Raw genomic sequence first — 5,302 nt, forward strand, 5'->3', positions numbered from 1 at the left:
TGTGCTCATTTTTAGAGATCTGTTTGTAAAGCTACTTTGCATTTCACCTAAAGTCACATATTTATTGAAAAATTTGGATCATAATCTCTTGTAATGTTTTAATTATCCATAAATTTTTTGGATGATAAAAAACGATTTTTAAATGTCATACTCAAAGTTTACCATTAGAGTACATGTTTTTCTCTTTCACGAGGCAAACTTTGTGTTCATTTTCTTTTACTGTGTAATAAATTACTACAAACTTGGTGACTTTAAACTGCACACATTTATTTTCTTACAGATCTTAAAGCCAAAAATCCAAAATGAATTTTGCTGGGCTGGAATCTTGGTGTCAGGAGGATTGCACTCCTTATGGAAGTTGTAGAGGGTAATCAATTTCCTCGCCTTTTCCAGTTTTTTTTTTTTAATTTGCATTTCTTGCCTTTCTTGACATGTGGTCCCTTCCTCTATCTTCACAGCCAAAAGCGTAGCACCTTGCTTCAGTTGTCAAGTTGCCTTCTATCTCTATAGTCAAATAATCCTGTTTTGCTCTAATTTCTTTTAGGGACCACACAGATAATCTGGAATAGTCTACCTTTGCTTATATCATTTTTTTGATATGTACACCCAGATGAGGGATAGGTGGATCATAAGGTAGACAGGCTTTTAGTTTTTTGAGGAACATACTCATACTGTTCTCCATAATGGCTGTAAAATTTACATCCTCACCAATATTAGATGAGTCTTATTATCTCTGCATCCTCACCACTATTTGTCTATCTGTTATTTTTTGCTTTTTTTTAAAAAAAGCCATTCTGCCAGGTGTTGAGAGCCGTTTTCCTATGCTTATGGCTCTTTGTAATTCTTTTTATGAAAAATGTCTATCCAGATCTTTTGCCCATTTTTAAATTGGATAACTTTTCTAATTGTTAAAAATTTGTGTTCCTTAGATATTCTGGATATTAATCAATAATCCATTGAATAGATTGTAAATATTTCTCCCTTTCTGTACATCAGTCTGTTTACACTATTAGTGTCTCCTTTGCTATACAGAACCTTCTAAAGTGTGATATAATCTTTTTCTCTTTTTGTTTTTATTGTCTGTGTTCTTTATTTGTGTGTATTCATGTTGTTTTACTCATTCTTCTTTTTCTAATCTCTTTTGGGTAAATAATAAAACAATGGATTTTGTGGTCTTTACATTAATAATCTGTGTATGCATGGAAGGTTTGAGAATCTATCTAACATAGCAAAGGTGCCACAGTTAATACAGAAAATATTCATTATGGCTCAGAAAAATATATTAAATTTTACTTTTTAAATTGTTTTTTATTTAGAAGGAGTTTACTTAGTTTCCAAACATTAGTTACTATTTGTAATGATATATTTGCTATTTGATTCCTGCTTAATTTTCCTTAAGTCAAAGTATAATTTTAATCTTTGATTAGTTAGCTTTTAAAATCAGTTTAGTAGACCATAAATTTTGATAAATGTTTCATGGGTACTTGAAAAAATTTAGCATTTGGGGTGCATATTTTATATATGTCTACATGATTAAGATAATCATCATGTTCACTTCTCTCTGTTGCTGAGAAAAGTGTGTCAAAGTCTCCTACAATGACTGCAAATTTTTGTGTTTCTTATTTGAGTCCTGTTAATTTTTAGCTTCTGTATTTGAAGCTATGTTATTTGCTGGATACAAATTTAGTATTGTTTTAAATTTTAGGTAGCATAACATTTTTCATTGTGAAATATCCTTTATCCCTATAAATGCTTATGTCTTAAAATATATTTTTTGTATTTTATAGATCTTCCAGCTCTATTTTAATTAGTATGCATAGGATATCTTTTTATATCTTTTTGCATCACTACTATGTCTTATCACTTGTAGGCATCAAATGGTTTGGTTTTTAATAAAATCTAGTGTGAAAAATTCAACAACTTTTCTGTCCTTTCTTTGAGTAATTTTTGTAGTACTGGTATTCTTTTTAAGGAAATTTAATTAATTTCTGAGATTAAAAACATACTTTATATGCTGGGATTGTGGCTTAGCAGTAGAACACTCACCTAGCATGTGCAAGGCCCTGGGTTTGATCCTCCAAACCACATAAAAATAAATAAATAAATAAAAAGATTGTGTCTGACTTCAACTAAAAAAATAAATATTTTTTAAAAATACTTTTTTTAGTGAATAGGTATTTAATTACTGGTTTGATTTCTCTATGACTTATAATTTATAAGTGTTTCTCTTTCTTCTTAGTTAATTTTAGTCATCATAGTATTATTTACATTGGTCTATGTAGGACATTGGCCTGCCCAGAGGCCTAACCTATGGTTATGTAGAATTATATTCATCAATTTCTGAAACTGAGTTCTAATTTAATTACTCAGTGATTGGAGATTATATGCTTTATTATTTCAATCTTTTGAAGTGTGCTAAAATGAGACTTATGGTCCAGAATGTGTTCAATGTGTCAAAAACTCTCTCATACACTTGTTAAAAAATAATAATTGTTGGGCCCAGCTAGCTCAGTTGGTAGAGCATAGAACTATTAATCTCAGCTTTGTGGGTTCGAGCCCCACATTGGGCACCAAATTGCGTACATTTATGTCACTGGTGTGGTCAATTAATCACTAGGCTACCTCAGTTGTGGGGAGTAGAGATGTGGAATCAACACACAGACTCTGGGAGCTGGTGAGAACTGGCTGGTGGCCTCCTATCAAATATCCAGTAGCTCAGTTTATTTTTGGAATGCATACAATTGTTATAGGTTCTGGTAGGGTATGCCCATCAATCAAAGATAAGCAAAATAATATCCTTAAGCCAGTCATCTTCTACCGAATGTAACTTCACTATAAGGAAACTCGAAATATTGCTGTCATGGTGGAAAGCATTCTGGAAGGGTCTTTGTCCCTAAGGGAGGAACTTCTGAGTCAGGGTTTTCATGCCCTGAAGCCCCTGGCTCTCAGTTTCCTGGCCTGGTAGTTTGGCAATGCTAATCACACAAGTGCTAAGGATGTGGTTTCACTAACAGCTCACCAGAGCAGAGTGCCCCATCCTGCAGGCGTTACTATCAGCCTAAATGTACGGATTTTTCAAGCACTCTGAGCTGCTCATAGCTGCTAGCTGCAACTGAAAGTTATTTCAACAGGATGTGGGGGAAAAGGCATATCATACATTGCTGGTGGGACTGGAAATTGGTACAACCACTATGGAAAGCAGTATGGAGATTCCTCAGAAAACTTGGAATGGAACCACCATTTGATCCAGCTATCCCACTACTCAGTTTATTCCCAAAGGACTTAAAGTGAGCATACTACAGTGACACAGCCACATCAATGTTTATAGCAGCTCAATTCACAATACCTAAACTATGAAACCAACATAGATGTCCTTCAACAGATGGCTAGATAAAGAAATGCAGTACATACACACAATGGAATATCACTTAGCCTTAAAGAAGAATGAAATTATGGCATTTGCAGGTAAAAGGATGGAGCTGGAGAATATCATGCTAAGTAAAATTTAAAAAAGGACCCCAAGCCAAAGGCTGAATGTTTTCTCTGATGAATGGATGCTGATCCATAATGGAGCAGGGAGATATTGAAGGGACTTTAGAGGGGAGTGGGATGGAGAGAGGACAGTGGAATTAGATGGATATTATTACCCTATATAGATGTAGGATTACACTACAGGTGTGACTCTGCACCATGTTCAACCAGAGGAAGGAAAAGTTGCACTCTATTTGTGCACAATATGTAAAAATTCATTCTACTGTCATGCATAACAAATTAGAACATTAATAAAATAAAATAAATTTTAAAATGAATACATGTGATAGAAAAAATATGCAGATTATATAATGTAGTTGTTCCATATAATTTTCTAGGCATGTTAAAACAATTTTATTAATCATATTGTTTAAATTTTCTACATCTTTTCTGTTTGAAATCCTTTTCATTTGGTTTGAAGAATTTCCTTTTCTCTGTCTTGTAATGTGGTTGCACTAACAACACATCTTTCAGAAAATGTCTTTATTTGCTTTCCATTTTTGAAAGGTACATTTTGCCGAGTATAAAATTTTAGTTAAGTTGGTCTTTTATTTTCCCAAACTGTAATCATACTGTTTCATTGTGTTCTGTCTTTTAGGGCTAATACCGCAAAATCAACTCTCATTCTCACTGTCTGCTGAGTGGGGGTATACCCCCTCACTCATACTCCTGCTGCTTTTAAGATTCTTTGTTTTTTCGCAGGTTGACTATGAGATGCCTGCGTGTTTTTGTTTATTTGTTTGTTAACTTAGCCTACTTGTGAATCATTGATGATCCTCTTGAAACTTTGAGATCACATATTTCATAGTAAGATGAAAATTGTAATTTTTAATCATCATCTCTTACTTCATGCTCCTTGCATTTTCTCCTTGGCTCACCTGGGACTTCAAAACATTTACACTACAAAACATGTACATTTCTCAGTGTCCCACATTGTTTTTACATTTCTGTTTCAATTTAATTTTCCTTCGATTTATATTCAGTTTAAAGCCTCTTTACTAACCAGCCTTCTTATTCATTTAGCCTTTCGTGTATTATGAAGAGTCTACCATTAACTCTACCCACTAAACTCCTAATTTCTACCATGACATTTTATAGTTTTACCATACACAACCTATTTTTTTGTAGACTATAATTCTCTATTAAAATTCCTCATATTTGCATGCATTTTTTCATAAATTTTATTTTTCCTAATAGTAATAGTTATTAGTCTTTCCATGCTAACTTCAATATCTGAATAATCTCTGTGTAAACATTTAATAAATTATTTTGTTACTATCCATCTTTTTCTCTTTTTTCCTTGCATGTTTAACAATTTTTATACTACTTTTTGATAATGTAAATGGTATTTTATATAAAAACCTCAATTATTTTTTCTTCCAACAGTAAATGATGAGTTTTGTTCAAGAAAGTACAGATACTCTTCAGTCTGATGGGACTATCCTGATAAACGCACTTTAAGTAGAAAATATTGAAGTAAAAAAAAGTGTTTAATACAGCAGTGCTCTCATATTCATGGTTTTGCATTTCATGGTTGCAGATACCAGCTGTCAGTCACAGACCAAAAATACTATTTGTCTTGATTCTTTAAAAAGAGAGAGGCCACATTCATATTGTAATCAACTTGTATTGTTATAATTTTATAATCTTATTATTATTTATTTTGTTCACTATGTCTAATTTATAAATTAAATTTTATCATAGGTATATATTTATAACAAAAAAATCATACATATGACATTCTGCATATTCACAGCTTAAGGCATCCACT

The 5,302-nt window shown here is 32.5% G+C and overlaps 1 non-coding gene across 1 annotated transcript; it reads left to right on the top strand.

Moving 5' to 3' along the window:
* Nucleotides 1-2,497: 2,497 nt before the first annotated feature.
* Nucleotides 2,498-2,570, top strand: Trnan-auu (transfer RNA asparagine (anticodon AUU)). The gene has a single exon. It is a non-coding gene; the product is annotated as a tRNA-Asn (tRNA).
* The last annotated feature ends 2,732 nt before the right edge of the window (nt 2,571-5,302 follow it).

Source organism: Ictidomys tridecemlineatus, chromosome Y (assembly GCF_052094955.1).
Source record: "Ictidomys tridecemlineatus isolate mIctTri1 chromosome Y, mIctTri1.hap1, whole genome shotgun sequence".
In the NCBI taxonomy this organism is placed as follows: Eukaryota; Metazoa; Chordata; class Mammalia; order Rodentia; family Sciuridae; genus Ictidomys; species Ictidomys tridecemlineatus.